The 13,723-nt window shown below is 34.4% G+C and overlaps 1 pseudogene; it reads right to left on the bottom strand.

Moving 5' to 3' along the window:
• Positions 1-12,265: 12,265 nt before the first annotated feature.
• Positions 12,266-12,862, bottom strand: LOC149206998 (pathogenesis-related thaumatin-like protein 3.4 pseudogene; annotated as a pseudogene).
• Positions 12,863-13,723: the final 861 nt, after the last annotated feature.

The following is a 13,723-nucleotide window of genomic DNA, read 5'->3' as shown; positions in this document are numbered from 1 at the left end:
CCTTTTTATTCTAGAAGAATTCCATCCTCTATATATAAAAATCCTAATCGTTCACATTCATGCAAGATGATGTGATGAACAAGATCTACAGAAGTGGTCCACCAAACATGGTACCCCATTTTGGGGTACACCCATTTACTCATATGGGGTTCCATGGCCACAACAATACTTTTGTCTTCAACTCAAAAAAAGGACTCGGAAAGGAAATGAGAGGAGATCCACATCTTTCCATTTACTCATATGCAGTTCCATGTATACAACAATACTTTTGTCTTCAACTCAAAAAGAGGACTAGGAAAGGCAATGAGAGGAGATCCACATATTTCTAGGAAGAATCTAACAAATAAAAGGAATAAGACAACAATTTTCATATTTGATTTCCAAACATGTGTATCTGCTATAAATATTCATAATTCCTTTTAAAGATGAAAGATGTCTCTTAGCCCCCAAAACAAACCATAGAAGCAACAAATAATAAGAAAAATTGTCTAAAGTTGATCCATACTAGCTCAAGGAAAACCTTTGGTTAATTATATTTCTCCACCTAAGATCAAAGCACAACATCCAAAATCAAATGAGGTGTGGTGGCTTCCTAATGAGATACTTTGACTCCCTTGAGATCTCCTCTTCAGTTGTCATCACATATCAATTTTTGAATACCCTAACCCATAATAATAAAGAGAAAGGGAGACAAAGGGAATCAATGGCAAAGCCCCCTTAGGGTCCGAAAAATCCTAGATGGAAATCCATTATCAGGCATTGCAATGGAAATAAACAAAACACGTCCCATAATCTAGTTGGTTATGAATACTCATATGAACTAATCAAAGAATGAATCAACTTACTCTGTCATAGGATTTTGATAAGTCAATGTTTAGGATTTTGACAGGTTGATTTGTCACCTTACCCAAATGAATAGCTTCTTGAATTATTGGCACCAAATCATGAATTATCCTTTGAAAAAAAATCAAAATTTTTCTTCTGAAATATATTCAATCAAATAGACTTAATTGCATAGCAATAACCTTTGGTGAAATCTTGTATATCATGTTACAACATGAATTTTGTTGGAAAAATATATAATAAACGACGTTTTTTTTTTATGGGATTGAGAGTAATAGATGTATAATTTATAGATCCCAAAAATTTCCTTTGCCCCTAAGACTCCCTAATCACCTTTAGCAAATCATCCTTCAACAAATCGTAGAAACTAATGAAAAATTCCACCATGATCCCATCTAGACCTAGGCTCTTACCTTTTCCATGGATCCATGATACACAAGAGTTTTAGACTCAAATAACAACGTCCTCCAATGACTAGTTCAATTCATCAAAAAAATAATAGAAACCTTGGATATCACCTCTAGAATTTCCTGAACTAGAAACCCTTTCAACTCCATAAAGAGTGATTGGAAATGATGGAACCCCTCTTCGGTCATGCCATTAAATGAGAGAACCAAATAATTGTACATATTTAATTTCACAAATTGTGTTTAAATGTTTTTAATAGTTTGGATACTGATGAAAGAATTCAATATTATTATAACCATCTTTGATCCAAATGGTGTAACTCTTAAGCTACCAAGAAACTAATGAGTGTCCAGAAGATTCCAATGCATGTAGCTATAAATCTAAATCAGATAGAGTGCATAACGCATGGAATTCATATGATGTTGTAATACTTAACCTCCTATAGTTGTGCTTTGTACTTTTCTCTAAAGGATTTGAACCATTTCATTATGGTTTCTTTAATTCTCACAATATTATTTGCAAATCGACACATAAAGGAAAATGGAGAAGAGGAAGTTGGATGTTCTTGCATATCCTCAATTAGCTCTCTATAATATTCTTATATGAGCCAAGAATGATTGAAATTTAAAGGATATGGGGGCTTCTGTCCTCTATAATCCATTTGAAAGAATATCAAAAAATGATTAGCTGACACTGATGCAAAAGAATTGAAGTGTCCAAAAGTTCTCCAAATGCTAGAAGTCAATTTGGCCTTCTTGAAATCGTATTTTTTTTCACATGGAAGTTGCTCTATGTTTGCACTAACTTCACTAGTTCAGCGTGCACCAATCTATGATTAAATATCCTCCGATTAGGGAGATAGGGTATTTCAATATATTAGTATCAACAAAAATTTCCTAGAAAGGAACCTGATATGAATACGAGCCATAAGTATTCAAAACAAAAATCCTTGGTCATAACTCTTTAATTTCCAACTAAATCAAAATGGTTGAGTTGAGTGCACATAGAAATTTAGCCTTATATGTTGTATTCCAACCCAAAATAAATCTATCCAACTAAGCATATGCATCAAAATTACAAAAATATCAAGTTTTTAGCCATGGCTGCAAAATATCTTTGGTTCTAATTTTTTCCATCATTGTTTCCTAATTAAAATAATGTCTAGCTTATTTCTTAAAATGACATTCTTTAGGGCTAATTACTTACGATCACTTTCATCCCCTTTGGAACTAAGGATAGAACTTTCATGGGGTAACCCTTTTAAGGGATTTCCCTCCTCCAAGGTTCCTAGCAATAATGGACAACCTTCCTCTCTATATATCTTGAACTACCTTCTATTGACTCTTCAATTCATTGTATTTCCTTCCCGCTGGGTTGGAATGGATGGGATTGAGGAAAAACCCCCTTACGAATATGAATCATCCTTAAGCTTAACACAAGGCCTAAAGGCATAACCCTTCCTTATTGAAGGGCCATAATCCATGAAAAAAGTAGAGGCACTAGACACCATTACCACTACAACATCTAAACTATAAAACTTCAGAGGTGATGGGATGTGTTGAAGACAAAGGCAAGGACAAGTTTAAAACTTGGTAGAATTGTTGAGAAGGAGAAGCTAGGGGAGTGGCCATAGAAATGTGTGAACCCCTACCCAAGAAACAACAAAATTTGGGCCAACAGGAGAAACAAGAAACTCAAGAAGAGGGGATATGGGAAGAGAATTACCACAAACAGAATTTGAAGATCCATCTCCTTCCATTAAGATGGTCCTTGGAGCATCACCTATAAATGAGGAAGGAAACCCTCCTATGACCATCATCTATGAAACTAGAGCTTGAAAACCTCCCTCCTAAAATCCATTATGTCTTTCCACCTGAACCTTTCTTTCATTACTCACCAAACGAAATATCTTCCTACACTGGCTCTTCATATTGTTGACTTCATGATACATGAAGCACCAAAATGGTATCCTCCAATAATAAAATTCTTGGATCCAAAAAAGACCACTAAAGACTACATTTGTTTCTCTAAATGAAACATACTTAATTTCTACTTCAACTTGGACCCATGCCTGATGATGATTGGCCTGTGAAACCTAGTTTGAATTTATCCCAACAAACCTTTCAAGTTTGTTACCAATTGTAACCATAAAAATTTCATTCTAGAAAACCATTGAAAGAGTAGGAAGGATGCCCCACTCCTACTGAATTCTAACTGGAGGCCTAACTTGGCTAGAATCAACCAACCACTTTTGAAGGACTCACCTTTAAGGACCACATCTCCATTGTCGACCCATAGTTCTATTAACATCAACTTTTGAATCAAGCATAAAATAGATTCAACCTCAAAATTAGAATATGAAAGACCATAAACTATAGTAAGATTGATGACGAATTAATTTCCAACCAATGATTTAGGGAATCTTCCCTAACTGATTTCCAAATAATTAGAAAACCATAGCTTTTCGTAGAAAACTTGTAATGTCTTCAAAGTTACCTCACGTATTTCCTAACAACCATTAATATGTTCTCTCCATAGCTCAAATGAACTTCTTTTTAGACATAGTTACTGGAGAATCCACAGTAAAAAACATTTTTTGTCAATGTTTCATATCCCAACTGGGATCCATCAAGATAGTCTTGATTATGGATCCCAGTTGGGATTTGAAACGTTGACGGAAAATTGTTTTTACTGTGGATTCTCCGGTAACTATATCTAAAGATATATACCACAGATGTATTAAATCCAGAACTTCTTTTTCCTTGTAGAACTTGACCTAAATTTTTCCCTCTTACTGAAAAATGAATCTACCATTTTTCTATATCAAAGCCTCTCAAAGGGTATCTATGAGAAAGACGATCAAATATGGGAGGGAATAGATGAAAATTAATTTAAAATTTTGATAAGAAAGTTCATCCAAATGGGGATCCTCTCTATCCTCATTTCTAGCCATTGACCAAAAAATAAAAAAAGTCCTAGGAGTATCTCCCACCTCCTGCAAGAAGCCATCTAATCAATCTAACACCAAGAACCTATTTCATGGAATGTATCGAAATGATCAAAATAAAAGTCAAAATGTAGCCTAGAAATGCTTTTCCAAACATTGAATACCTCGACAATCTAGATCCTTCTCTTCCATGAAAGACAAAAATGATGGATGGCCACTATAAATGGATAATCAAGGAGAAAATAACCACAATATAATTGAATTGAAAGTCCCTTGCACAAAAAAAACTTCATTCTTGGCATTAGCACTTGAAATAACCATCAAATGGCATTTTCTATTGCCTAAAACCTTAATCAATCATAATAGAAAAATTTAAAACCCTACACACAAAAAAACAAATACAATAGTAAAGATTATTTTTTAAAGTAAATTGTATTATAAAAAGTGATGATATTAATTGGAAAAAAAAAAAAAATTTCTATTTTTCAAAAATACTCAAAACTAAAATAAATATATACTTACTTTGAAGGAAATTATATGAGTTACTTGGAATTTTCAATTGATGCTTATTTGTGAATGAAACCATTTTGTAGTTGATAAATATTAATAAAGTTGAAATTGCTATGGTATAAGTATTACGCTTTAATACTCATAAGATATCTCATAGTCATTATTATGCATTCATGCTGATGGAATCACATGAATGAATGAATTCATAACAAATTTGGACATATAATGTACTAGTATTTATATAATATATTGTTTTTTAGAAATGGAAATAAATTTGTTACCACTGATGAATTCGAACTGAAACAAAGAGAAACAAATTTCTTCTACAATTTGCGCAATACAAAATCACAATATAGAACCACATGCAATGACATGCAACCATCAAAACCCAAGGAACACAATGATCTACAAGGGAACCCAACCGGAAAAACCCCTCTTTTGCTTATCATTAATCAGATGAGAGTGAGAAATTATTACAATGTCAACATCAAGATCTAAAGCACACCCTACATTATAAAATTGTTCTCTTGTTGAATGACTATCTTTGGCCAACACTTAGCCTATTCAAGCCCCCTATCTTCCTCATATTTCCTTGTGCTATCCTGGAGAAATTGATCTCCTAAATAATAGGGGAATTCCCTATTCCCTTGTGCAAATATAAGTGAATTGATCGCTTTCTTAATTTCAAAGCCTGTACATTCAACTAGTATGATTACAATGTGCATTTTCCTCCACTCTAGCTAGGCAATTTGAATTCCATACATGACTAGGATATTTTTGGTTGATTAACTAGTTAACTGAGAGATCAGTGAGTTGTAAAGAGTCTTAATTAATCCACTGACCTTCAACTGACTCTATTAATGACTAGAGCTCAGTTAACTAATTTTAACTCAAAATAACTGAACTAGGTTGCTAAATTTTAGCAATCACTACATGCATAACTCTACTCCAAGTCTATAAACTCAAATTTTCCGGTCTAACTAGGTGACAAGGCCATGTCACTCAAGCTAACTACAATCTAAGTCATCAGGCTTATGTAGAAAATCAAACTTCTCTATTGGACTAAGACACAAGTCAAATGGAGGATTTTCTTGCTACACATATAACACTCCCTCTTAGCAAGAAAAAGTTTCTGCACCACCCCTATCTTACACCTTTGGAACTCGAACTTGCCTCTTGGCAATGCCTTTGTCAAAATATTTTCATCCTTCTTCTTAGTGGGAATGCACTGCAACATCATAATTCTCCTCTGCACATAATCTCTCAAGTGATAGTCCCTTATATAAGCCTGCTTAGACCTATCATGAAACACTGGATTCATAGAGAGTTTGATACAACTCGGATTATCACAATAAATCACTATTGGGTTCGTCCCCTAATTGAAAAGACCAACAAGAGTTTTCCTAATCCATATGGCCTTACATGTTGCTTGATTAGAAATCTTTTACTCGACTTATGCTGAGTTCCATTCCACACATCTTTGTTTCCTACTATACTAGGAAATAGCTGCAGACCCAATACTCAAGATAGCTCCTAAAGTACTATTCCTGTCTGATGGACACCCTACCCAATCTGTATCATTGAAGGCTTGGAGCTTCACACCATCTATCATCTTGTACCACAAACCATAATTTGTTATGCTTATGAGGTATCTGAGCACATTCTTTGTTGCTTTCTAGTGAAGCTTGGTAGAATTCACCATAAATTGACTCAATTGATTAACTCTAAAGCACATGTCGGGCCTTGTGTTCACCAGATACATCAAGCTCCCCACAAGTTGTTTGTAGATGGTAGCATTAACTTCCTCTCCTGAAGAAGTACCCTCCTTCCTCTAGTTTGTAGCTAGAGGAGTGTCCATAGGATAATAGTCCTGCATATGAAATATTTGAAGTATTTCATAAGAGTACTTCCCCTAACTCACAAAAATCTCTCCATCTCCCTCACATACCTACAAACAAAGGATTATAGCACATGCAAATGAAATTCACTCATTAGAAGACAACATCAGTCCCCAAAATCACTTGTTCTATCTTATTTTCTCATGCGAGGTATTGAATGTGGTGGGACCGTGTGAAAAGATTGAGAGAGGGGCCCTAATAGGTTCATAGCACAGATTTAGGAGCTAGGGGATCGAGGTTTAGGCACTACAAGCGTGCATTTCTCAATGGAAAGAGAAAGAGGAAAGGCTCTATGTAGTGGGAAATTCCAGGAGACGAGGGTGACATGCTTGAGAATTGTGACTATGTAATGCATAGTTAAGTGTGGCGGATCCCTTAAGGATTAAACAGGTCACCAATGCAAGGGCCAAGGAATGACCCTATTGTCCACTAGGATTGTGCAATGTGAAATGAAGGAAAGGTTGATTAAGGAATTGTGAATTTAGAAAGTGTAAGCAAAAAGGGTTGAGTGACTATGCTTTAGGGATGCACAATGCACATGTGAAGGGAGTTGTCCTCGGGATGGGAAAAGAGAGAAAGTCTAAGCAACAAGAGCCTCATAAATAAGGATTGATAGTGTGCAATGTGCTCATAACTTGACTAAAGGTTAAAGGTGTTCATAGCTTGTGAATGATGTGAGGTTAAGGAAGAATCCAAAAATTGATTGTGTTATATCAGTAAGACAAGAACGAGAAAGTAAGAGAATACAAACAGGTCCCGAACATGATTGCACACACATTCATAATAAAGCACATGTCTAGGATATGTGTAGTACCCAAAACCATCAGACATACATTGAAGTGACAATAAAATGACACTTATCTCCATGTCTAACAGTTGGGATTGAAGCCTTTGTGACAAGTTTTGACTACAATCAAAATATGCATTATGTTATGGGAGAGTGTCCAACACATGTTCTCATGATAGATAACATTAACCAATGCAAGAGATTGCACTAGAGCTTCCTCTAAAAGGTGTTCCAAGGTGATATTAGGATATGCAAAACAAGTTAAAATGAGACATGCAAGAGTGAAATAAACACATGTGAAAACAAAATAAAACACAAGTGACACATGCAAGAATGAAAGTGGGAAAAAATGACACTTGCAAAAGAAATAGCAAGCGAAAACGATAGATGCAAAAGCAAATGAAATAGTTGAGAAACTCACCCTGATGATGGCACACTTACATACATGAGTGAGAGAATGCTCCTTGTGCTCCAAAATTATACAGAGCTCAAAAGCAAAAGATGATTGTGAGATGAAATCTAAGTTAGAATTTTTATATAGGGAAAGCAGACATGCAATTAGGATTTGTGAGTGTGCTTAGTGTATGTCAAGAAACTAGGAGTCAAGAGTGAATTGATTACCACTAAGAGGTGTGATATTATTGATTTGAAGAAGTACACTCTCACCATCAACAAGGATTTTTCAATCACTATTTGCATTGGATGCCCTTACACTGTCACTGGGAACTGCACAATGACTATTAGTGAGAATGGCACAATCACTATTAACAGGGACTATATAATCACTGATGGTAAGGATTGTGCAATCAATTTTGAGAAGGACTGCACAATCACTGTTGGCAAGGACTGCACATCGACTACTGATAAAGATTGTGCAACATTGTCATTATGAAGTGCACATAGCCTATCTTGGCATGTGTGCTAGTGAAGACATCAAGAACTGGGCATGTGAAAGTAAGTAGATCGACACGTAGGTTTCCCTAAGGAAGACTTGAAAACGTAGAATAGATGTCTAGGAATGACATTAATTTCTTGAAACAAAGGATGGCATAATCATAAGGAGGCTCCAAAATTTGAATATAGGAAAACTTTTGGAGGAGTTTGTAGCAGCTACAACACTTAGCGACACACATGAATAACCCCTACTTCTCTATTTAGGTCTAACTTTAGGCATGGATTCTAGATTTTTGGAAGTATTATCTCATCCTATAGATCACCCTAGATTATTTACTTAGCCTGGTTATATATGTAGTCTCTCCTATTCCTCTCATCAACTCAAACACATTTACAAAACCTTCCATATCTTAATTGTTTCAATTGGGGAGAAGGATAGTACATATTCACGAGTTTATCTTGAACAGAGTCTTAGTGTCATCTCTAGTGTTACTCTACTACCAACATTCTTATTTAGTACCCCGACGGAGTCACTTCAAGGAGTAACAAGCATTGATTTTCTACCAATAAGATTTTTTAGTTCCTTGACAAGGTTGTTTTTTTCACCACTCTGTGTTGGAAGCCTTTCTCTTTTTTAATCCTTTATTATTTTATAAATTTATGCTCATTGGAATTTTATAGTCCTTTATTTCACTAAGGGAAGAAGAGGGATCCCAACTTATTAATGAGTACGAGAGGTTATTCCTTGTTTTGTAGAGATTCTTGTATATATACCTCTAAAATTTGTGTGCTCGCTTAAGTATTTCTCTTTTCCCTTCTCTTCTCGATTTCACTGAAATGTTAAAAACCCATTAATATAAACAATTGATTCAAGGAATGAAGATCATATCATAGTTATGAGCAACATAGATCCGCTAAAGATTTTTTCCAAATAAGTCATACTTTCCATCTAAGCATCATGGACTCATAATATATTTAGGCCCAAAAAAGAAAGGGATTAAAAGTTAACCAATCATTGCTAGTCATCATCGTGCCCCCTTTTAATACTTTACCCACATTACTTCAGAGCCAAATGAGGCATCTTTCACGCAAAGCCTTATTAAAATGAAACATGTGGAAAGAAGTGAAAGAAACATGAATAACATAGAAAGAAAGGATGAAAGAAAAGTAGCACGTAAAAACTTGTAAGGGGATGCAAAGAACAAAACTCAAACGAGAAAGGGGATGCAGGAAAAATTGTTATAATGTGATGCAAAAGTGACTATGATGCAACTAAACCTAAACTCTGATCTATCTAGCTAGAAGGTCAGGATCATGTAAAGTCAAATTTCCAATGTAGCCATTTAATTTATCACCTCATGCGAAACTTTTAAGGCTTGTATTAGTTGTATATGAAACTTATTTTTGAATTAATTCAACATTGATTCAAAAGTTGTAAAAAATATATAATTATTGTTGTTTTTTTTATTTTTTTCTCAAAAGTAACTTTTAAGTTTATAGTTTTTGTTAAATATGTAAAATTTGTCTTATTTTAATGTCATCTAATTGTACATATCGCTTTTGTATTGTATTTAAAATGTATGGCACCACTTCTTAAAATCTATAAGGTCATTGTCAAGTTGGTATTATCTTGAGAGTGGAAAATTTTGGTTCCTCAACCTCATACATTTATTTATGTGACAGTTAAATTATTATTACTTTGTTATCCCCAGTTGATGTACAAGGAGCTTGTCACAAGTGATATTTGAACATGGGTAGGAGGGTAAAAATTCCTCCTCTTAGTCATCCAGTCCAAACCAATGAATAAGAAAATATTTGAAGACAACTTGTCATACCCTAAGTCACTTAAGTAAAAATGAGATTATTGGTATCTTGCTAGCTCATATTATTCCATGAAAGGAAAACATGTAGCAAATCAAATGGGTCTAGGAGGAGAGGATGGAAACTTTACTAGTAGTAATCCCCCACAACCATAGTAGACACCCACAGAAAATGATGTAAATATGTAGTAGATTGATGTATCAACTATGCCTAACATGTATTACATATTGAGAATATTTTTATGGATGAAATTGTGTAGAGGGTTTTTTAATCCTATCCAATGTTCTGAGTGGACACTCCACCCATTAGTAAGGACCAAAAAATTGAATGGTCACAAATATGGTTTTAAAGACCTTTAATAGAGGGAAGAAACCAATTATCCATTAATGGTTAATTATAAATTAATAAGCATAGGATCAAGTCAAAGAATTAATTAAAAAAATAAAAATAAAAATAAAATAAAATAAAAATAAAATAAAATAAAATAAAAGAGTAGGGAAATAAATAAATAAAGATGATGATTAGAATAAGTAAAGAAATAATTTTAAAGAATCAAATTGATTTATTAGAATATAAATATGAATGAAAAAATGTGAAAATCCTTATAAGGATGGAGGAAGGAAATGAGAGATATAATCAAATAAATGAATAAGATATATATATAAGTGAAGAAAAAAGTGGAGGATTAAAGTGGTAAGAGGGTAAAAAACAGAACCATCAAAATTGGAACCAAGTGACTGAAAAATGAGAAAGGGAGGCTGGGAAGGAGGAAAAGGAAAGAAAAGGGGGAGAGGGACAGAGAGGAGAGAAGAGAAGACTAATGAGGATGCCAATGGATAATAGGTTTCTAGGAATGACTTAATTTATAACCAACTTCTCTATTAAAATTTTTGGGGTGCTTTTGGATTTCGAGGATTTCCCAAATGATTTTAGAGTTGTGTCACATAAACAAACAAGAGAATAAGTTACCAACCTATCATCTCTTTTAATAAGTAAAACCCAAAATATAAAGTGATAGAGTCCAAAAGCATTAAGAAAGGTTGAAGCAAGGCCACCATGAAATGAACCTAAGTCATCATGGTAACAAATATTCTATCTCTAGAAAACTATACATTGAGTTAAATAGCATTTCTTCTAGATCATTTTTTAAATAGGATAGAAATATGAGTTACTTATTAAATATTAATTATTCACTGTAATTTCTAAATGAAGATAGGTTGTCATTATGCACGAGATCATCTATGCACCTCATATAGTATATTGGATAGGAAAGAGAAATACTTCTTGATTTGACTCTAATTTTGAAGATATTTAACTTCCAATGAAAAAAAGAAACCCTTATTCCTTGTATAGCAAATTGAAATATTCCTTGATTTTCTCTTGAATTTTACTTTCTTGATATTTGAATTCCAATCTAAATAGAAAAAATTGTTATTGTTTTTATTTATCATTAGTTAATGTTAAGAAAAATTAGTTTATATAAAAAATAAACTTGTTCCATTGACATATAAACATTATTAAATCTTAAAATTATTCTTTTATAATAATTACAAATATGTAAAATAATTTTAATTAAACAAAAAAGAAAAAAAAATCATGTCTATTCAAATTAAAATAAATACAAACAAAATTACATTTATTCAACTAAAAATACATGATACATAAAATTATTCTTAACAATTCAGTGAATGATAAACTAATAATCATTAAAAAAATTATACCACATATTCATTTAAAAAAATAAAAGGGAGGAGAGCCACGAAAAAGTTCAATCTCAAAAATTAACAATCTCATAGGATAATAGTTTTTAAAAAAAAAATTCATAAAAAATTTTAAATTTCCCAAAACAATATTTAAAACTTAATATATAAAATTTCATGTTAAAAAAAAAAAAAAAAAACCTATTTCATAACTTTAACAAATTAATAAATTAACCGAAAATTTATAAAATCCCAAACTTAAAACATTCAGATTAAAATTAAATAGATAAATATATATATACATAAATAAAAATAAAAAAAGTTAGTGGAAAGGTATAATTTAAAAATTCAATTAAGTGAAAATTAGTTAGGTTAGTTAGTTATAATTACCAGAAACTTAAAAATAAACAAATTTTATATGGTGATTGCTTATAAAATTATAAATTCAAAGGACATTTTATATGGTGATTACCAGAAACTTGGAATAGTGGGTGGCAGGGGAGTTGCTGGCGTAGTCTCCCGTCCAGCAGTATTGGGGAGTATTCAGAGCAGCACAAGCACTATCACATCCATCGACCACTTTCAATTCCGTAGGACAGCTCGCAGTTATGTTGCTGCTGCAGTCAACTGTTGGGAAGCTAGAGTCCGAGGGAGTTATGGAGCGAGGCAGATTAAATCCATCAACGAGAGAGATGTCATATGTGTCTCGACCGTTGGCCCCATTCAGAGTATATTCAACCAGCGTTGCAGGAGACCGTCCAGCGGCTTGACAGCTGAGCAAGCCACCGCAGTCACCAGTGTTGCAGCTGCCTTTACCAGAGGCGTCGAAGGAGCAGCCCGTACGTCCCCAAAATCAGCCTGCACTTTTCCCTGCGGGCATGTCCACACTCCATGATTGGCCTTGTGTGAGTGCTTGACCGCCACCTACTGAAATTCCCACGGCCCACACAGTGAACGAACACTTACTCTGGATCACAAATGTTGCAGCTTCAACTCCAGCGGTTGGGAAAGCAAACACATATTTATTGATGACATATAAGTAAGATATACACATCGCTCGTTAATCTAATTCTCATAAAATAGAGTAGATTTGAATTGGGGGAGTACCACCTTGAAGTTAAACCAGTAATCCTAAAGCTAGAGTTGCTGCAACTGAAACCGAAATATCTATTGTTCTTCCCCATTATGATTATGATACTACCGAAAATAAATATATCTATCTTTAGTGGGAAGCATATTATCATCTCTTATTAACCGCAAAAGGCGATGTTATAATTAGCACCAGAATAGGCCTGTGGACACACCCCCTTGAAGAACTTGGAATAGTTGATGGGAGGGCAGTTGGGAAACTCTTATTTCCACTACTATAGCCTCATTAATGCGCTGCTACATGCGCGGGAGATAAGAGTTTATAACACGCGCGGGGTAACACGCCGTTTTTTTTTTTATTATCTAGTCATTTCTGGTTATCTCCGGCGCATGTAACCGCGCATTAATGAGGCTATAGTGGTGGAAATAGGAGTTTCCGGGCAGTTGCTGGCGTAGTCAGAAGTATTGGGAAGGGCCAGAGCTAACCAGCCTTCTATCGGGTCTCTAATGCACCCGATAACAGGCTCACCATACATACATGCCCATGCCATTCCTCGTTTCTCCGAGAGCTCGACGGCAACGGGTGACCCACCACCTCCGAGTTGGCACTCGCTCTGCTGGCGCATTTTCACACCAACGCTCACTAGTTTTCAAAAACGATCCCTCGTGACAAACATTCATTTGCTCCATTCACCCTCCCGGAACAAGTCCTCTGCAACCCTCTCAAGCATTCGTTTCTCCTGCTTACGATGCTGATGAGATTAGAGCCCACATCGACGGGCTATTTTTTGTTATATAAGACACTCCTCTCCCTGGCCTGCTCTAT

Source organism: Pinus tabuliformis, chromosome 1_2 (genome assembly GCF_031772625.1).
Source record: "Pinus tabuliformis cultivar Carrire ecotype Pingquan chromosome 1_2, CPIR1, whole genome shotgun sequence".
Classification (NCBI taxonomy): Eukaryota; Viridiplantae; Streptophyta; class Pinopsida; order Pinales; family Pinaceae; genus Pinus; species Pinus tabuliformis.
Note: the sequence above shows the minus strand (reverse complement) of the source record. Positions and strands in the feature narration are given on the sequence as shown.